The sequence below is a fragment of the Capricornis sumatraensis genome, chromosome 3 (assembly GCF_032405125.1).
Source record: "Capricornis sumatraensis isolate serow.1 chromosome 3, serow.2, whole genome shotgun sequence".
In the NCBI taxonomy this organism is placed as follows: domain Eukaryota; kingdom Metazoa; phylum Chordata; class Mammalia; order Artiodactyla; family Bovidae; genus Capricornis; species Capricornis sumatraensis.
Genome location: NC_091071.1, coordinates 120,673,050 through 120,695,549, shown reverse-complemented (window position 1 = coordinate 120,695,549; position 22,500 = coordinate 120,673,050). Strand labels below are relative to the sequence as shown.

Here is a 22,500-nt window from a genome sequence, read left to right as displayed (position 1 = left end):
AAGCATCCTTTTTAGCATAACTCTTGTTTACTGCCCACTCCATCTGACTTTAGTTCATTTGCCTACCTCTCCCAGAGGGCTTCTTGGAAGCTAGGGATGTCCTTTCTCTCCATGAACCCCAATGCCTTACACGGAGTCAGTGCACAACAAAGGGAAAGTTGAATGAGTGAATGAATGACTGAAGTCATCTTCAAAAAACACCTGGGACACATTAATACCTTTGGAAATACAGAAAGCAAGTTGTGTCTGAATATTCTTTTTTATACACAATTTTATTTATTTTTGGCTGTGCTGGGTCTTTACTGCTGTGAGGGCCTTTCTTTACTTGCAGAAAGCAAAGGCTATTCTCTAGGTGCAGTGTGAGGGCTTCTCATTGCTGGGATTTCGCTTGCGGTGGAGCACAAGTTCTAGGGCAGCCATGCTTAAGTATTTTTGGTACGTGGGCTCAGTAGTTGTGGCTCTCAGGCTCTAGAGCACAGGCTCAATAGCTATGGCACATGGGCTTATTTGCTTCTTGGCATGTGGATCTGCCCAGATCAGGGATCAAACCACTGTCTCCTGCATTGGCAGGCAGATTGTTTATCACTAAGCCTCCAGGGAAACCCCTGGGCATTCTTATACAGAGGTAAGAACTGAGAGATGCCATGATCCCTTTTTGATTGATAATAGTTTCTTCTCTATTTTCTGCTAATTATTCTTGCTTCCTGCCAAAGTGTTCTCCATACTGTAGCCAGAATGTTGTTTTTAAATGGGGGATCTCCACTTAACATCTTTTGACAGCTTTCCAGTTCTCTCAGAATTCACCATGGCCATCAGGAACCTGAAGGATCTGGCTGCTTCTTACCTGACTCCTCTAACAAATGCAGTTTTAATGAGCTCCTCTTAATGTAGTGATTTCACTTAGTCTGTTCTGTCTCTGGGTCTGCTTTTCCATTTTTCTCTCCATGATTACTCTTTCTTACAGGTCAGACTTGGCTTAAATGCCACCACTTCAGAGAGGACTTTCTTGGTCCTGCTGAGGTCAAGCACTCTCATTGACCATTATTTCCAACACTTAGCATAGTTCTGGAGCAGCTAGAACTCACTATGAAGATGGATGTTATGAGGTTGAGGAGGAGGGGATGAGGCAGAGGGGCATGAGGAGGAGGGGGTTGATGATGGTGGTGGTGATGTTGATGGTGATGGTGATGTTGGTGATAACAATTGTGGTGATAGTGTTGATGATGACAGTGATAGTGATAGTGGTGATGGTGTTGATGATGATGGTGATGATGGTGGTGATAATGATGGTGATGATCTGGACATGTGAGTTAGGTCATGTCTCTTCATGCTAAAACAATTGAGCTCTAAGAAGATGTAGCCATTTTCAGTTTCTTTCAGATCTCCCATATATTTAGGTCCATGAATAGCTGAAGACTACAATTCACTTTAAAATGTTGATATTTTATAGAAATGGGCAAAAGTAGTGTTTTTGGCAACTGTTTCTAAGTTGAACACCTGTCTTTATTATTTTGACCTACATCAACAGCTGCAAGGTTGATGTTTAGCCTCTGAAGTAAGAGTCAGATATTCCTGAGACTGTGTTGTGGGTGAACAGCTGCTTCATCTGTCTGCCACAAACATCTGCACAAGAGTTTGTAATGTGGAACCAGCTAATTTTGAAAATCACCACTTAGAAAATGTGTGCTGTGACTGAATGCATAGATTTACATGTATATCCTCCAGACCTTCTGGCTGTGTGTCCAAACAGGCACTGGCCACTTTGAGTTGATTCAGGGAAGTGATGTTAGGTCTCTGTATCTCTCTTCCCCACATGCTGGTACATGATACTGCAGGCCTTGAACTCAGTGACAAAATAGATCTCCCAAATGTTCACAAGAGGGAAGGAGGGTGTTTCAACAACACAGGAGAAATTGCTAGAAAACGTAATTCATGGTGACCTGCAATTAATACAAGAAGGTATATTTATTGAGAGGAGGAAAAATAGGTGGGTATGTGTACTTTTGGGGCTTCTCAAGTGGTGCTAGTGATAAAGAAACCACCTACCAATGCAGGACATGTAAGAGATGTGGGTTCGATTCCTGGGTTGGGAAGATCCCCTGGAGGAGGGCATGGCAACCTACTCCAATATTCTTGCCTGGAGAATCCCATGGACGAGAAGCCTGTCGGGCTACAGTCTATAGTTTTGCACAGAGTTGGACATGACTGAAGTGACTTAGCACACTTGCATACCTATACCTTTATGTAGAAGGAGATCAAATACACGGAGTCAGGAAGGATGCAAAAAACAAAACAAAACAGGGCAACAAATAATTCAATTCCTAGGGAGAAGCTCTGAACACTGGAAGATGCAATCAAGGCCAGAGATCAGGAGACGAGGCATATTTCTCAAAGGGCAAAGGAAGAACTTGCTAGAGTTAACTATGTTCTAAGCTAAATATTTCTTCCAGCATACTTTGCTTGCCTAGAACCGCTTTGGTGGAGAGGATTGAATTAACACATTAAGAAAATGAGCATTAAATGCAAAACAGAGCAAAGGACTAAAGAAATCATGCTTTATTATTATTATTTTAATTTTTTCTATTATTATTTTCCTTAACAGAAAATACAGTAAGTTTCCTACATACAAATCTTCAAGTTGTGAACTTTCAAAGATGTGAACATGGGTTCACATGTCCAATCACATAAACTAGTTCACTTGTCTCATGTTCGTTGTCACGTGTGTATATTCTCCACAAGTTGTGTTTTTATGCACTTTATTGTACAATACTATATACAGTACAGTAGTTCAGTATCTTTACTTCAAGCCCAGGATGTCCAGAAGCAGGTTTAAAAGCAGTGGTGATATAGCTGATACAGTTCTACTCAGGCATCACTGGATTATTTTTACAATAGGGTATATTGAATCCAGTAAGCAACCACAGTCTGTGCATCGGAGTCAGGTGTGAGTGAAATTACAGCTTGCCCTCCATCTCCTATCACTGGTGATCTTTCAGCTCTATCATCTCTCACCTCCCTTCCCTCTTCCAGTCAGTAATTCTTGCCTGTTCACCTGATGCCAGCCCCTTTATGCCAGCTGTTGTATACGATACTGCTGTTCTTTTCAAGGTACTGCACTGTAAGATTTAAAACATTTTCTTTATTCTTTTGTATTTGCTTTTTATGTGTGTAAAAAGTACTAGAAACCTATTACAGTACTGTAATATATAGCTGATTGTGTTTGTTGGGTACCTAGGCTAACTTTGTTGGACTTATGAACAAATAGGACTTATGAAAGCACTCTCAGAATAGAACTCATTCAAATATAGGAGACTTGATGTAATCTACTTTAGCAAACGTTTTCCCTGAAGCAATTGCCTCTTCTGGGTGTCATCTCCCAAATAATTTGAATTAATGTGCTTAAGGAAGATCCAGAAATTAGTCCCCAAAGAGATTGGAGACAAAATCAAAAAGTCAGGATCATCACTCTATGCGGGGGACGGCCCGTGAAGGGTTAAGTCCTGGGAGCTGCTCCGCAGGTATGCAGAGCCTTAGGCGTTGTCCTAAGCTCCCTGTCCCGCCACCCTCAAGAATTCTTGTAGCCCTTAAGGCTCCAGGTCGTCTTGCTCCAGGATGTCTTGTTCCTGCAACATGTCCTAGAAGATAGATTATCTTATACACGTATCATAAAAGATAGATTATCTTATTGAATTCTGTACACAATGGTAGGGGTCTGGTGATTGTACTTTGAGATTAAAGAATAACCTTGTACATGTATTAAGTCACGTACTTTACCCTATAAATACCGTGGCCTAATAAAGGAAGGCATCAGACATAGTGGGTCTGATCCTCTCAACCCCATCTTTTGTCTCTCTTATTTTTCCACGCGGGGACGCTCCGTTCTCTCCCTTTGCAGGTGCGACTCTTGCTTGTGCTGGCCGGTTTAAATAGAAAATCCTGAGAATAAGGCTTGTGGATGCTCCCAATGAGTGGGATATGAATGGGTGTGATGCTCGCTTTCACCAGGCAGTGTGTGGGTATGCCAGGCAGAACCAAAGGTAGTAAGCCAAGCTAAGTGGGATAATCTAATAAGGCAATTATTATTATGCAATAAGAAAAAGATTTTTTTCTCCAAAATAATATGGATAAAACTTTATAGGAGGAGAACCAATGATACCACACTATACATAAATCTTTCATTAATGATTTCCTTTCAAATATCCAGGATCTATATGAAGAGAGGATAAAGACTAGAAATCAAGTGTGACAGATGAGGGCAAAATGAACAGAGCAATGTTAGGACACAAATTGCAAAAGGCATGAGAGTTTAAGAGGGTGATCAATTCTGTACTTTATTTAGCAAACACAGGCTGTCTGGATTTTAGAGATTATATAGTGCCTCTGCAAAGAAAATAAAGATTCAGAGACTATCAGTTGCAAGTGTTTCCTAGTCCATCATCAGGGCAAAAGAGCTAATGGTTGTAGTAATTACAAACTGATGTCCTGTAAACAAGCAATGCCTAATCACATGATTGCTAAATCACAAGCTGGAGAAGAAACAAGTGTGCCCTTAGACGGTGCAACTTTTCCAGAGCAGCTCATTTTGTTGAGAAAAATGCAATTTTTTCTTTTATTTTTCATTTTTCACCCTGACAAAGATATTTGTATTTGAAGGTACATTTGTCTCCAAAGCAGAAATCTGTTCTGGATAGAACCCCTGGATTCTGTAGTCCTGTAACTCAGTCTGATGGATCAGTATGCTTGCTTGTAGTTTTTCAAGGTTAAGACTGCAGGAGAGTCTAGCCCTTTGGCCCTCTGATCACCTTTATAGAATCAGCTGGAGAACCTTCTTGCAGAGAGCTGCTGTCTGCCCTCAGGCCAAATGTGTTAGTAAGTCCTGGCAGCAGGCAGTGCATTGAAAGAAGGCAGGGGAGTTCCTGGCAGTAGTTAACTTGAATCTTCAGTCTTCAGGATGAATTCAAAGTCCTGCGTGTGGCCTACCTCCTGTCTGCTCGTCTTCCCTTCCCACTGTTGTCTCCTCTGCAGTCAGCTTGAAGCCCTCCTGACCTTCTTTCACTATAGTGTAAGTCCCCTACATATGAATGAGTTCGATTCTGAGATCTTGTTTCTAAGTTCAGTTTTTTTTGTAAGTCCAACAAAGTTAGCCTAGATACCCAACTAAAACACTCGGCTATACAGTACTGTACTATAATAGGTTTATAATACTTTTCATACAAATAATACACACACACACACACAACACAAAAAATAAAGAAAACATGTTTAATCTTATAGTACAATACCTTCCTGATGGCTCAGATGGTAAAGTGTCTGCCTACAATGTGGAAGATCAGGGTTCGATCCCTGGGTTGGGAAGATCCCCTGGAGAAGGAAATGGCAACCCACTCCAGTATTCTTGCCTGGAAAATTCCATGGACTGAAGAGCCTGGTAAGCTACAGTTCATGGGGTTGCAAAGAGTCGGACACGACAGCAACTTCACTTCACTTCACTTCACTTCACTTCACTTCACAGTACCTTAAAAGGTACAGTAGTACCAGCTGTGTAACTGGTGCTTTTACACTTGCTTCCAGACATCCTGGGCTTGAAATAAGGATATTGTGTTATTGTACTCTACACAGTACTGTACAGTAAACAACACAAAAGCACAACTGCTTGTAGAGGATGCGCACATGTGGTAATGTATGCCAGACGTGAACTAACGTTATGTGATTTGACATGCAAGTGCATGTTCACATCTTTGAATGTTTGTCTGTAGAAGACTTACTATTAATGCTCCTTCCTCCTTGCCTTCTCTGATCTCTGCTCTGACTGTCCCAGTCTCCTCTCTCCACATGGATCATTCCCACCCATTGCTAACATATCAACCTGGATATTTCTTGTTTCAGGAGATCCTTTCTAGCCCACAGACTAGGCAGGCGGATTCTGCTATTGGATCACTTCACATTTGTAACTGTTGTAATGATCTGTCTTTCTTGTAGTTATCTATCTTTATCAATGGAAGAATATTTGGGCCCAATGATATCATTTGGAGAATAAGAAAACAATTTGTGTGTGTAAAATAAAATACTACAAAAATTAGTGCTATGAAAACCAAGTGTATATTGATGAAGGTATTATGTGCAAGGAAAATCTCAGTGGAATAGGTATGGCTAAGAGAGCTCAGTAGAAGGCAATTAGGAAGCCATAGAGGAAGTGTGACTTATGCTCACCTCAGCTCAGATACAATCTGATCTTTTGACCACATTATCTTAATGCAGGGGTTTCCCATGTGGTGCAGTGGTAAAGAATCTTCCTGCTAATGCAGGAGATGCAAGAAACATGGGTTCAATCCCTGATGTGAAACAGCAACCCACTCCAGTATTCTTGTCTGGGAAATCCCATGGACAGAGGAGCCTGGTGGGCTACAATCCATGGGATAACAAAGAGTTGAACATGATTGTTCAAGCACACACACATTGTCTTAATGTAGACATCCCAAACAGCTGCACATGTCCTAGAAACTCAAGATACTTACCAGTCCCTTATTCTAAATAACTTGTGACAGTCTATCCCTTAAGGAAATACTTCCTTTTTGTATCAGAGCCAAGCATAATTCTTGCAAGACTTTAACAACCCTATATAAAATCTTTGCTTTTATAAGCCCCTAACTCTTTTCTCTTTTCTGAAATATTATTTTTTTTTGTTTTACCTGACTCTGTGTTTCCCAAATTGCATTTCCTAAGACCCCCAGCTCTTTGTTCTTTGCAGCCTTGATATTAATTATTGTTCAATATTTCTCAGTCATAAAGCCAGAATGAATTATGACTTTGATGCCTCACTTCTCAGAGAAAGTTGAAATTAACATTTAATCATGGATGTGAAAGCAGTTTTGAAAGGGTAAACTGATTTGCAAATAATGTGGCACAGAGAGCTTGAGGGAGGAAACAGACATAACAAGCTCCATTTTGAAAGCAGGACTGCATCTTGGCCCTGACTGGACTTTGAGCTATAAGCCCGGTATCTATGGAAACAACATACCAACTGGAAAACCAGGCCCCCCAGATGGAAGAGCCCCAGGGCCCATACCTAGATTCTCCATTGCCTAAAAGAATACCCTAATTATCTGTGTAACCAAATAGAATCATAAATTCTATTGTGCTTAGTGGGGTATGACCACAGGCCTATTGATAATTGTCCACTGTTAACTACCTAGGCTTAAGGCATATGAATGATGGGTTAACTTTGATTGTATCTTTCTCTTCCTTTGTCCAGACTAGTTTCAAGGAATTTGGGGAGGTGGGTTTGAGCAAGTACACTTAGGGTATATAAGGTTTTCACAAAAACTGGTCAAGGTCCTTGGCTAAGAGGAGACTCTGCCTTGGGCCCACCAGTGTAATAAACTGCACTCCACTATCTGCATTGTCCTTCTGAGTGAGTTTGTTTCCCTGAATGCGTGGCTACAACAGGCTAATGTATTCCCCTAAATTACCCAGACACCCTTGAATTTAAACTTGGGCTATTAAACTAGTTCCAATAAACAGACCTATCTGGAAGTGATGTGTTTCATTCATGGACCAAGATAGAGTGTTAGTTGCTCAGTCACATTTGACTTTTTGTGACCCCATGAACTAGGACCCTCCAGGCTCCTTTGTCCATGGAATTCTCTAGGAAAGAATACTGGAGTAGATTGCCATTTCTTTCTCCTTGCCATTTCTTCCAAAGGGTCAAACCCTGGTCTCTCACATTGCGGGAGGATTCTTTACTGTCTGAGCCACCGGGGAGGCCATTCATCCAGGTGGCAAAGCTGGAAGGGGATGAGGGGAATCTGCACCATCCACACCCAACTATATATAATGTGAGAAACACAAGGTTGTGGACTTCCCAGTTGGTGCTAGTGGTAAAGAACCCACCTTCAGAAGACATAGGAGATGTGAGTTCAATCCCTGGGTTGGGAAGATCCCCTGGAGGAGGGCATGGCAACCTACTCCAGTATTCTTGTCTGGAGAATTGCATGGACAGAGGAGGCCTGGCAGGCTATACTCCATAGGGTCTCAAAGAGCTGAACAGGACTGAAGGACTTAGTACTCACACAAGGCTGATTTTACATTGAGATTTCACAAGCATGTCTTTTGTGAACAGTTAGTATTAGTAATTACTTAGATGAAGTGGAGAGCTTGTACAAAAAGAAACAAAAAAAGAAATAATGAGGAAGAAGGTTAAGTAATAACTGTATGTTTTCGGCCAGGTTTGTGCTCACTTTGGCAGCACACATACTAAAATTGGAATGATACAGAGAAGATTAGCATGACCCTGTGTTGGAGAAGGGAATGGCAAACCACTTCAGTATTCTTGCCTTGAGAGCCCCATGAACAGTATGAAAAGGCAATATGATAGGATACTGAAAGAGGAACTCCCCAGGTCGGTAGGTGCCAAATATGCTACTGGAGATCAGTGGAGAAATAACTCCAGAAAAAATGAAGGGATAGAGCCAAAGCAAAAACAATATCCAGTTGTGGGTGTGACTGGTAATAGAAGCAAGGTCCGATACTGAAAAGAACAATATTGCATAGGAACCTGGAATGTCAGGTCCATAGATCAAGGCAAATTGGAAGTGGTCAAACAAGAGATGACAAGAGTGACGCTGACATTCTAGGAGTCAGTGAACTAAAATGGACTGGAATGGGTGAATTTAACTCAGATGACCATTATATCTACTACTGCGGGCAGGAATCCCTCAGAAGAAATGAAGTAGCCATCATGGTCAACAAAAGAGTCCAAAATGCAGTACTTGGATACAATCTCAAAAATGACAGAATGATCTCTGTTCGTTTCCAAGGCAAACCATTCAATATCACAGTAATCCAAGTCTATGCCCCAACCAGTAATGCTGAAGAAGCTGAAGTTGAATGGTTCTATGAAGACCTACAAGACATTTTAGAGCTAACATCCAAAAAAGATGTCCTTTTCAATATAGGGGACTGGAATGCAAAAGTAGGAAGTCAAGAAACACCTGGAGTAACAGGCAAATTTGGCCTTGGAATACAGAATGAAGCAGGGCAAAGACTAATACAGTTTTACCAAGAAAATGCACTGGTCATAGCAAACACCCTCTTCCAACAACACAAGAGAAGACTCTACATATGGACATCACTAGATAGTCAACACCGAAATCAGATTGATTATATTCTATGCAGCCAAAGATGGAGAAGCTCGATACAGTCAACAATATATACAGACAGCTCTGTACAAACACAGTCACAGCTGACTGTCACTCAGATATGAACTCCTTATTGCCAAATTCAGACTGAAATTGACAAAAGTAGGGAAAACCACTAGACCATTCAGGTATGACATAAATCAAATCCCTTATGATTATACAGTGGAAGTGAGAAATAGATTTAAGGGACTAGATCTGATAGATAGAGTGCCTGATGAACTATGGGTGGAGGTTCGTGACATTGTAAAGGAAACAGAGATCAGGACCATCCCCATGGAAAAGAAATGCAAAAAAGCAAAATGGCTGTCTAGGGAGGCCTTACAAATAGCTGTGAAAAGAAGAGAAGTGAAAAGCAAAGGAGAAAAGGAAAGATATAAGCATCTGAATGCAGAGTTCCAAAGAATAGCAAGGAGAGATAAGAGAGCCTTCCTCAGCAATCCATGCAAAGAAATAGAGGAAAACAACAGAATGGGAAAGACTAGAGATCTCTTCAAGATAATTAGAGATACCAAGTGAAAATTTCACGCAAAGAAGGACTCAATAAAGGACAGAAATGGTCTGGACCTAACAGAAGCAGAAGATATTAAGAAGAGACAGCAAGTATACACAGAACTGTACAAAAAAGATCTTCATGGCCAAGATAATCATGATAGTGTGATCACACATCTAGCGCCAGACATCCTGAAATGTGAAGTCAAGTGGGCCTTAGAAAGCATCACTGCAAACAAAGCTAGTGTAGGTGATGGAATTCCAGTTGAGCTATTTCAAATCCTGAAAGATGATGCTGTGAAAGTGCTGCACTCAATATGCCAGCAAGTTTGGAAAACTCAGCAGTGGCCACAGGACTGGAAAAGGTCAGTTTCATTCCAATCCCAAAGAAAGGCAATGCCAAGGAATGCTCAAACTACCACATCGTTGCACTCATCTCACATGCTAGTAAAGTAAAGATTAAAATTCTCCAAGCCAGGCTTCAGCAATACATGAACCGTGAACTTCCAGATGTTCAAGCTGGTTTTAGAAAAGGCAGAGGAACCAGAGATCAAATTGCCAACATCTGCTGGATCATGGAAAAAGCAAGAGAGTTCCAGAAAAACATAATTTCTCCTTTATTGACTATGCCAAAGCCTTTGACTGTGTGGATCACAAGAAACTGTGGAAAATTCTGAAAGAGATGGGAATACCAGACCTCCTGACCAGACTCTTGAGAAATCTGTATGCAGGTCAGGAAGCAACAGTTAGAACTGGACATGGAACAACAGGCTGGTTCCAAATAGGAAAAGGAGTACGTCAAGGCTGTATATTGTCACCCTGATTATTTAACTTCTATGCACGGTACATCATGAGAAACGCTGTGCATGAAGAAGCACAAGGTGGAATCAAGATTTCTGGGAAAAATATCAATAACCTCAGATATGCAGATGACACCACACTTAGGGCAGAAAGTGAAGAGGAACTAAAATGCCTCTTGATGAAAGTGAAAGAGGAGAGTGAAAAAGTTGGCTTAAAGCTCAACATTCAGAAAATGAAGATCATGACATCTGGTCCCATCACTTCATGGGAAATAGATGGGGAAACAGTGGAAACAGTGTCAGACTTTTTATTTTGGGGGGCTTCAAAATCACTGAGGATGGTGATTGCAGCCATGATATTAAAAGACATTTACTCCTTGGAAGAAAAGTCATGACCAACCTAGATAGCATATTGAAAAGCAGAGACATTACTTTGCCAACAAAGGTCAGTCTAGTCAAGGCTATGGTTTTTCCAGTGGTCATATATGGATGTGAGAGTTGGACTGTAAAGAAAGCTGAGCGCCAAAGAATTGATGCTTTTGAACTGTGGTGTTGGAGAAGACTCTTGAAAGTCCCATGAACTGCAAGGAGATCCAACCAGTCCATTCTGAAGGAGATCAGCCCTGGGATTTCTTTGGAGGAAATGATGCTAAAGCTGAAACTCCAGTACTTTGGCCACCTCATGTGAAGAGTTGACTCATTGGAAAAGACTCTGATGCTGGGAGGGATTGAGGCAGGAGTAGGAGGAGACGACAGAGGATGACATGGCTGGATGGCATCACTGACTCAATGGACGTGAGTTTGAGGGAACTCTGGGAGTTAGTGATGGACAGGGTGGCCTGGCGTGCTGCGATTCATGGGATCGCAAAGAGTCGGACACGACTGAGTGACCGAAATGAACTGAACTGAACTGGCCAGGTTTAGTGGTTCTTTGCTGGGATGGGGTAGAGTCTGATATTGGAAGTAGGAAAGAGGGGAATCTATTTTTGGCCACCATGAAACATTTAGTGATATCATTAACTTGGAGGGCAACCACAGTGAACTTAAGGGAAGAAGCTGGAAATCAGAATGTGAGAAGTGTGTATTGGCTATGTTTTTTGAACTTTAGAAGAAAGAGTTGAGCTCAGCAAAGGATACGCCAGTTGACATGCAGAAACACAAGGATTTGATAGCTTAGAGAAATTTGAGGTCTTCAGCATTGGGAAAACAAAACAAAACAAAACAAAACAAAACTCTGAGCTCCTAGAAACACAAAAGACTTTGAGCAACCAAGGTCTGGTAAGTTCTGAGTTAGATAATGCAACCCAAAGCAAAGATCAGATTAAAGATGTACCATTTTAATGTATTTTTTCCAAATAGGTATTTGCTATGGAGTTGCAAGAGAAAAGGCTGGAGAATAAGACTGATGAGACAGAAGATAAATATTTTGGAAAAAACTTTAAATGGTATGGTTACTAGCACACAGAACCAAGTGGAAATATATTGGTAAGAAATCCTCCAGTTTTTGAGGCAAATATACATATGTAATATCAATGCAGATGGAGACTGAAGTCATGAAATTAAAAGACACTTGATCCTTGGAAGAACAGTTATGAAAAACCTAGACAGCATATTAAAAAGCAGAGACATTAGTTTTCCAACAAATATCCATCTAGTCAAGGCTATTGTTTTTCCAGAAGTCATGTGTGCATTTGAGAGTTGGACTATAAAGAAAGCTGAGCCTGAAGAATTGATGCTTTTGAACTGTGGTGTTGGAGAAGATTCTTGAGAGTCCATGGACAGCAAGAAGATCCAACCAGTCCATCCTAAAGGAAATCAGTCCTGAATATTCATTGGAAAAACTGATGCTGAAACTCCAATACTTTGGCCACCTGATGGGAAGAACTGACTCATTTGAAAAGACCTGATGCTGGGAAGATTTGAAGGAGGGAGGAGAAGGGGATGACAGAGGATGAGATGGTTGGATGGCCTCACCAACTCAATGAATATGAGTTTGGGTAAACTCTGGGAGTTGGTGATGGACAGGGAGGCCTGGCTCGCTGCTGTCCATGGGGTCGCAAAGAGTTGGACACGACTGAGTAACTGAACTGAACTGATAAATATGTAAACATAAATATATCATGGATTTGGAGCAAAAATATCATACCTTTTTAATATTTGTTCCTGAAAACAGTCCTTTTAGCCCCAAGTTTCTGTGAACTGGAGGTGAGATAAGCAAGCTGGGTAGACCCCCACATGGTTATTTCCCCTGATGTTCATTTCCTCTGATGTTAGGGAAGACCATAGTAAAAGAAGAACCTTCCAGAGAGGAGTCCAAGTGTCCTGAAGACCATAAAGGAGGTGCCTTCAGGGAGCAAATCAAGCCCCTACCCTCCAGGGTAAGAGGATCTGGAGCATTTGCTAAACAGGATTGCAGAGTGGCAACAAGTCAGTGACTGTGTGGGATCTGTCATCTCCCCTACCCTTTCCTGGGGCTCCCTGGGTGACACCAGTGGTAAAGAATCTGCCTATCAATGCAGCAGATGCAAGACACGTGGCTTCGATCCCTGGGTTGAGAAGATCCCCAGGTGTAGGCAATGGCAACTCACTCCACTATTCTTGCCTGGAAAATTCCATGGAGAGAGGAGCCTGGCTGGCTACAGTTTGTGGGATCAAAAAGAGTAGGACACAATGAGCATGCAGGCATGCATGCTATGCTTTTCCTCTCTGAATGGCAATGCCTGTTGTGGTTATTTTGTTACTGTCTTGCCTTTGCATATTGGATGTATATGTGTATGGGGTTGAGGAGGATATTTCATAGAGGAGATGAAACTTTCATTATTTTTCAATTTGAAATATTTATACCAAGAGAAACCACATCCAGACATTATGGAGATGCTACCACACAGTGGGACTTGGAAGTAGATACAATGACTGGATGAGATTTTGGAATACCTTTATACAGGAGGAATGTTGTTGCTGAAAGCTTGGCCTCTCTGTACACCAGTGCTGAATCAAATCTCAGGGACAGAGTTTTGAGTGAAGTATAAAAGGTTGGCTTTAATGTCTCGACAGACAAAGGGAGATATACCAAGCTTCTGCTTTGAAAAACTATCTGTCCCAATTCAGGAAGATTTGATGAAGTTTTTATAACAATTTTCCAACGGCGGGGTCTCTGACAAGAGACCTGCACTCTCTTCATCTCATCTCAGATGGTTGGTTTCCTAATCTTGATGAACATCTCTGGTCCTTTTAATTTTGCTTCAGGTGGTTTTCTTGGCTGCTCCTCCTTTAATTAGCAACTGTTCAAATCTGCCCTTTGGAACTCAAGGAAGGTCTTGAAGGCTGAATGCTTGCCTACATGAATTGGGAAGAAAAAGGCCTCTATGCCTGGGAATCCCATAGGGTCCTGCTTGATTTCCATATAACTTTAGTGTGTGGAGAGTCAGGAGAAGGTGAGACTATAGGTATGTGGGTGAGTGGGTGTGGCAGATATGGGGTGACAGAAAGGCTGATGGTGACAGAGACAGTGTTCATCACAGTCTGTGTCCTTCACTATCCTCATTCATGACACCAGATCAGTCCAGTGGACTGTTAGAATATTCATTTTGTGCTGTTTCTGGCCAGCTAAGAACCAACGTGCATGCCTTTTCCATTTTGTTTTCTTTTCCAATGAAACTACACGGAATGCTTGTTCAAAATGGCATACAAAATGGCGGATGGTCACATGATTCCTTCTGAGCTGACTTGAGAAATAAATCTTTGTGGCATTAAACCACTGAGATGTCAAGGGTATTTTTCTATTGTGGCCAGACAGCACTATTTTGACAAATGGAATGAAAAAAAAAAAAAAAAGTGCCCCAGGACTTCCCTAGTGGTCCAGTGGTTAGAACTCTGAGCTTCCAACTGCATGAGGCACAGGTTTTGAACTGTGATGTCGGAGAAGGCTCCTGAGAGTCCCTTGGACTGCAAGGAAATCCAACCAGTCCATTCTAAAGGAGATCAGCCCTAGGTGTTCTTTGGAAGGAATGATGCTAAAGCTGAAACTCCAGTACTTTGGCCACCTCATGCGAAGAGTTGACTCATTGGAAAACACTCTGATGCTGGGAGGGATTTGGGACAGGAGGAAAAGGGGACGACAGAGGATGAGATGGCTGGATGGCATCACTGACTTGATGGACGTGAGTTTGAGTGAACTCCGGGAGTTGGTGATGAACAGGGAGGCCTGGCGTGCTGCGATTCACGGGGTTGCAAAGAGTTGGACATGACTGAGCGACTGAACTGAACTGAGGGGAACAAAGATCCAACATTCCACACAGTGCAGTAAAAAAAAAAAAAAAAAAAAGTGCCCTAACATTATGATCAAATGAAGACTAGCCTATATGCTATGAACAAAACCATATAAAACACACATGGAGAAAAGGCAGAAATAGAATAGACTACAGCAACAATAGGGTGGAAAGGTGGGATAAAAAGAGATAGAGTTTTTTTAAGACTTTTCTCTTTTGAATTTACAAACATAGCATAGTACTTAGGAGAGGATTATCCACAAATTGTAGTTACTTTTGGATTGCCTATAGGATGCTCATTTCTTGCTGCACAAGATTGCCTCCTCCAAAGAGGCTGTGGCAAAATCAATCAAAATCAAGATGGTAGTAACTACTGACATAGGGACAATCAGAAGGAAAATGAACTCATTTCTGAAATAATAATGCACTTGAAGAAAATTGTCAGAAAGCCTCTATTATTCACTGAAGTTTACAAGGCTGAAGTTGAGTCCTTGCATGGTAGACCTGCACCCTCCCTCTACATTTTACCATGGGTCCCATGTCAAAGACCCACCCCCACCTTGTCCAGGGATGAGCACCTGAGATAGAAACTCGACAGAGAATCACATTCTTCTCAACAAAAGGCAATCCAGAATGATCTGCACAACTACTGAAAATAAATAAGAAATTGAGGACCATGTTCAATTCTCTGGCTTTCTGAGAAGCTCAGACTTCAAATTCAATATAGTCAAGGAATACATCACTCTGAGACATATAACTATGGCATACACATCAGAGGCACAGTATAAGTGAGGTTCTTTATTCTCTTACAGGAAAATGAATAGGCTGTCAAGATCACAACACTTTATTCTAGAAAATTCCAGCACATGTCCTTAGCCCTTAGCATAAGATTCAAATGCTGACCCAAGATCTATAAGTTCTAGAGGCATTTTATCCTCTTTCTCTATATCCCGATATTATATCCCCATTTTTATTTTGTTCCTGGACTTTAGTCACTGACTTTCTTTTAGTCCTTCAAACAACATGCCATGCCCAGGGCATTTGTACTTGTCATTTGTCATTCCTGCAGCCTGCAATGATTTTTCTCTAGTACTAAAGATGTCTAAAACCTTCTTAGCAGTATATATAGTCCACAAAGCATCTTTTCAGAGGGGAATTCTCTGATCTCTTAATTGAGATTATTTCCAAATCTAACAGGACCCCAAACATTCTTTAAAATTCTATCCTATTTTCAAAACACTTTTCATTGTTTGAAATTATCCTACTATTTAACTTGTTAATTACTATTGTGCTTATGGGTTCTGTCAGACACTGTGTTTCTGGAGATTAGCATTTTACCTGTCCTACAGAAAATATAGTATGTGGAATAGTAGCATTAGCGGCAGTCTTAGCTACTATAGTGAGCATCCACAGCAAGACAAATAAGACCTATTCCAGTTTAATCATGCACACCCTTCCCCTGTCCCACACCATCTTCTCTTCCATCCCTGACGATATTAGAATCAGCTTCACAATCACCTTTTTTGTCCCTCAGATATATCGTGGTTTTCCTAATCTGAGGACTCTGTTCAGGACATTTTCTTTTATTCTCTGCTGTCAAACAGCTCAGCCTCCCAAACTCAGCTCTTTTTTCATGTTTCTTATCAAATTACCAGTGCATGACACATCACTAACCCCAGTCTTTGTGCCCACTGCCCTCAGGGGCTCCACTTTAACAATGGTAAGTGTTTGTAATAATTATTTGCTATTTGCCTTTCAGCCACTACCAGAAAATTCCTTTAGGACAAGTTCTGTGGCTCACTTAAAATGCCCCAGAACAAGGCAAAGCCCATAAGTCTCCCAGATTTAAAAATATTATTGATTAACCAAAAAGTATAATTATTTTAAATAATTTTCAACAAGTACCATTCACATTGTGAGCTTAACATTATCTTTCTACAAAGTTTTATTAATTTTTTTTAGTTTCTTAAAACCTACTTTAAATAACTTCATTTTCTTTAAATTATGCATTGGACTTTTATTACTATTATGTCCTGATATTTGGAGAACATAAAATCAGTCAAAAGACTTCAGTGAAATTTAGCTTAAAAATGTTCGTATGGTAAGATTCAGAAATTACACTGTTTGGAATCTATCCTAACAAAGAGATCAACACTGCAGATGGAGAAATACTCATTTAATATGTGTTATATTGAGTACAATAGAGCAAGTGACAACATCCTAAATGGTCTACATTAGAGGAAAGCCTGAATACCTTATTATACATCATAAGAGGGATTGTTTTCAAGAATAAAGAAAATTTTAATATTTGTTGACGTATTCAATTGACTCTTTAACAGGCCATAATATTTGTAACTGTGAACATTCTCTATAGGTGCTGAGGTTTTGGTACATTCAGAGCAAAGTTGCTAAATGAAGGATATTCTCAATCCTACAATTTTTTTAATAAAAATATTTATAAATAGTTTCAATAATTTATATATGTATGTTTTTGCCTTCTTTCACAGTATCTTCAGTTTACATAGCAAAACTTGTCAAATAAACTGTTTCTATGGTTCTCTTGAATGTTTTATCAGATTTAGATTTATGTGATATCATAGGCTTTCTCAGTTTCACTCCCTTCTCATACAGAATATGAATTTACCTAATTAAAATTAGAAGCTGCATCAAAACATTCTTCCCAGAAGTCAAGCTATTCAATATGCAATTATAGATTTTTAAAATTCAAATTTTGTACATATTTGAACCTTCATCATTTAATTTGTTCGTGTCCCTCCTTGCTTTCGTAGGAATAATTTTCAATATATTTCTATTTGCAAGTCTTGTTTACAATAATGGTAATTTTCTAAAGGCCTCAGGAAGTAAGGTTCTCTGGCCCTACATTTGCTGAATACTTTGAAAAAATGATATTCTTTGAAGAATTTTAAAGATACTGGGAAGTGTTCCCAAGTAAAGGGAAAAATTTTAAACGATAAGCTAAGTGAAGCATTACAAGAGAAAAATATGTAAAACATTCCTTTTTCATGAGTTCTAAACTGTATATGCTTTTCCCCTTGTAGCATGCCTGAAACCACAGTGTGTCTCCCCATCAATGGCTGCTGGTTAGCCATCATGTAGCTGTGCTGGACCCAGAAAAACTGTGTAGATTGGACAGAGCTAGGGTATCCATTTGTCACTCTATGAGCTATGTGCATAGTTGTTACTATAATATTGAGTTTAATTGGTATTTTAAATGGTACTAAAATATTATATGATTCAGCATTGAAAACACATTGTTTACATCGAAAACAACAACACAGAAGATAACATTGTGTTGGATATAGAGGCACGGATGTGTCAGAGGTGAGTTGGGACAGCCAAACTCTGAATGTGAAAAAATTCTAGAAATATCAATCTTATTTTGCATCAATTTTCTTTGTATCTGTGCACAAGAATGATTTCATGATAAAAACCTCTGGCTATATAACTGAAAATGGTCATTCCAAGACATACAAAATAAAACTTTTAAATGATAAGGAAGCATGGTGTCAGTGTTCATTTGGTAGCATTTTTCTTTCTTTCTTTTGAAAGAATCGCAAATGCATGCATGCTTAGTCACTTAGTTGTGTTTGATTCTTTGCGACTCCTTGGACTGTAGCCAGCCAGGCTCCTCTGTCCATGGGATTTTTCAGGCAAGAGTACTGGAATGAGTTGCCATTTCTTGCTTCAGGGGATCTTCCCAACCCATGAATCAAAGCTGTATCTCACCTTAGATTAAATCATAGATGTATGCATATAAAGAAGACCAGAAGAATTTATCTTCAAATGTCAGTACTAGCTATCTCTGGCCTATGAAATTGCAAATGATTATAATTTTCTTAATTTATTATCTATACTTTCTAAATAAAATATATATGTATGATAACTTATATAATGAAAATATTAATTAAAACTTTCCAAAATTTGTAGTAGCAATATTAAGTATTTATGTTTTACTAGTAACTAAAGAAAGCATAACAAAACTTGCATAAATATGTATGCCTTTATATGTAAAAATACTTATAGAATTTTAAAGAAATGGAAAAGGAAAATGCCAAAATGATAACAGTAGTTTTAAATGATAGTAGATGGCAGTGATAGAATTATGGGTCTCAGCCCCATTTTCTGTTTGCCAATTTTTCAATAATGAATACATACACACACACACATATGTATGTAATTTTTATCCTATCAACAAAAGACAATTACAAAACATAAACACAAGAGTCAATATTGAACCAATTTGAATTTAAATCTTTAGATAGTTGCCTCTCCCTTCCATGGAGCACTCACTGTGTGACTGCCATTGTGCCAAGTTCTTTACACACATTGCATTTCCTATCCACAACAACCCTGAAGAATGCATACTTCAAGAATAGAGAAACTGAGGTCCAGGGACTTACCAATGCCTGCAGCAAGTAACAAGTGGAAACAGAGGGTGGACCATTTCTGCAAACTTGATGTTCAGGATCCTGTAATAACCACAGGTTCCTCTGATTGCATTGCAACCAACAAAGATCAAAAAATGCCTGTTGAGTGAACTTCAGACATGACAGTTTCCATTTTACACAATTAGAAACTGAGATAAAGACCAAGTGACCTACTGGAGATGACTATGTTATTGGGTGAGATCATTAAGTCCTAAACAAAGGTGAAGTCCTTTGAGTAATGGAGATTGAATTGGAGTTCCCCAAATCATGTTTCAAACAGTCCTGGAGACTGCCTGGCAGTTAAAGTTCACTCTTTTAAAATTTATGTTGCCTTGTGGGGTCTAATTTCAAAGATCCATGCATAGAGTAGCTGTGAACAACGATCTTTTAAAACAGCCTTGCAGTCAAGATGTGGGCTGAATTGATTTCTCTTTTGGCGTATGAAGGTGGAAAATAATTGTAGCAATAACTTATATAGTGATTTTCAAACTCAACACACTGGGAAAAGCACATTAAGTAGCTCAATACTATTTGAATATGGCATTGTATTAGCTACTGAGTTGCAAGAAGAGCAGCAAAAGTGGAAGGCGTGTTGGATTTGACTTAATGAATAGGTTATCTTCAGATATGTGATTGTGAAGCAGAGCAGTGACCCATCAGGCTAATAGTCTGCTTCTTGCAGTAGTTTAAAGGCATGGTTAGCACTTTTTGAAATCAGTCTCCAGAGATTTATAGATATCCTCCAAAAGCCTATCAGATATTTTAAAATATGAATTTAAAATGTTGCTTATCTTCTTTGTAGAAGTTTAGAACAATAAATATAAATTATAAAATAATGATTACTCATAATCCTACCACCAGAAAAAAAAAAATGTGATATGTATGTAAGAAAGAAAAAAAAAGTGAAAGGATAAGTCTCTCAGTCATGTCCAACTCTGTGCAACCCAATGGACTGTAACGTGCCAGGCTCCTTTGTCCGTGGAGTTCTCCAGGGAAGAAAACTTAGGTGGGTAACCATTGCTTTTTCAGGGGAATCTTCCTGACCCAGGAATCAAACCTGTGTCTCCCACATAGCAGGCAGATTCTTTACCACTGAGCCACCAGGGAAGCCCATGATAAACATGTATGTAATACATCTAGAAGCTTCAAGGAATATATCTCCAAAGGCAAACTACTAGGTAAAGATTGAGAGGGACAGGAGAAAGGGGCGATAGAGATGAGATGTTTGTATGATGTCACTGACTCAATGGCGTGAGTTTGAGCAAAATTTAGGTGATAATGAAGAACAGAGAAGAATGGCTTGCTGCCAGTCCACAGGGTCAAGAAGAGTCAGACACGACTTAGCAACTAAACAACAATGTAAAAGAATATACACACCTTACATGTTTTGGAGAAGGGAATGACAACTTACTCCAGTATTCTTGCCTGAAAAATCCCATGGGCAGAGGAATATTGTGGGCTGCAGATCATGGAGTTACAAAGAGTTGGACACAACTTAGTGGCTAAAAATGCTCTAACACGTTTAATGCTTTATATTGCTGCTGCTGCTAAGTCGCTTCAGTCGTGTCTGACTCTGTACAACCCCATAGACTACAGCCCACCAGGCTACTCTGTCTCTGGGATTCTTCAGGCAAGGATACTGGAGTGGGTTGCCATTTCCTTCTCCAATGCATGTATGCATGCTAAGTCACTTCAGTTGTGTCTGACTTTGTGCAATCCCATGGACAGCAGCCCATCAGGCTCCCCTGTCCATGGAATTCTCCAGGCAAGAGTACTGGAGTGGGTTGCCATTTATACTGTGTGTAATATCATCCTGGACCACAGGAGGCAGTGTTGAAATATGCAAAGAATGTGGTATTATCTGCATCAAAATCCAGCTTTGGTTCCTCATTAGCCCTATCTCTTTGGCCCTCAGTTTCTGCATCTGTCAAATGGTGATGATACGTCTACCACACAAGACTACAGTAAAGTTTGAAGTTTAAAGGAATTAATACACATTGAGTACCTGATCCTCTTGGCCCACTGTCTAGCTACATTGAAGAGATTCATAATGATAATTACTAAAAAATATGTGGATTTTTTTTCTTTTTATATTTTCCAAAAACAAACCAATTTGCTGATGCTTCAAGTTTTAGGCTCTTGTTTTAATATTATGGTGACTGATAACAACTTTGTATATACAGCCCATACTTTTTTATACTCTTTAAACATCCTCCTGTAAAAGGCCATACACTTAAGCCATGAGAAGCCAATTTTATACCTATTATCACTTGTGCTTAAGATAATTGAAAACTCCAAATACCTTAATTCCTCTGGTTTGTAACCAACTTCATTTTAAAAAATTTTAGGAAAGCAATTCAATGGTCCCTAGCAAAAATGTAAAGAATCTTAAATTAATGAAATGGTTTTTAAGAGATGCAAAAGGAAAAAAAAAATGTTTCACAAGATAATTCTTTGAAGACTGAAACACATATCACAACACAATAGGTAAATGTCAATATTAACTTCTGTTTTGAGATGACCAAAACAGTGTTCTTGGATCACTAGCCACCAAATCATCCTGATCACATATTAGAGGTTCTAGAAGTGACTATTATTAATGGCAAATCTGGAAGCTGAATTGTAAAATCAAAATCTTACAGTTAAGTAAAGGAGCCTAAAATCCATCTTATTTAACCCCTTATCCAGTGTGAAATTTTCTCCTACTGAGTCCGTGGCTAATAATCATTCATTTATTTATTCATTCATCCATCCAAGGAATATTGTTTGAACACCTTCTATCTTCTAGGCTCTGTTCTGATTTTGCTGACACACCACCAAATTAACAAGAACTTCTGCCGTCCTAGAATTTACATCCAGTGCAGGAAAGATAGGCAGAATGTGTAAAGATATAAATAAATAATTTCAGAGAGTGATAAGATATCAGTAAGGAAATAAAGCAGGAAGAAGAGTCAGAGAATATCTGGGGGAGAGGAAGTTTAGGGAGATATTTCTATTAGAAATAGTAGGAATCCATGAGTTTTATTTTTTACTATTGTCTGGAGCACCCTGAAGAACTCTAACTCTAAAGCAAAGTATTCATAAGGTTATATAGGTCTTCCAATAAAATGAAAGATTCCACAGGGAATTCAACATTGCGTATTCTTTGGAGGGACTGATGCTGAAGCTGAAGCTACAATATTTTGGCCACCTGGTGTGAAGAGTAGTCTCATTGGAAAAGACTCTGATTCTGCAGAAGATTGAATGCAAAAGGAGAAGGGAGTGGCAGAGTATGAGATGGTTTGATAGCATCATCAAA

At 39.6% G+C, this 22,500-nt stretch overlaps 1 protein-coding gene and 1 non-coding gene across 3 annotated transcripts in view; one reads left to right on the top strand and one right to left on the bottom strand.

The window, feature by feature from the left end:
- The window catches only part of CNTNAP5 (contactin associated protein family member 5), a 1,075,483-nt gene that overhangs the window by 723,776 nt on the left and 329,207 nt on the right, over window positions 1–22,500 (bottom strand). The window lies entirely within an intron of this gene.
- LOC138077277 (U6 spliceosomal RNA) lies at window positions 8,230–8,331 on the top strand. Its single transcript, XR_011144733.1, has one exon. It is a non-coding gene; the product is annotated as a U6 spliceosomal RNA (small nuclear RNA).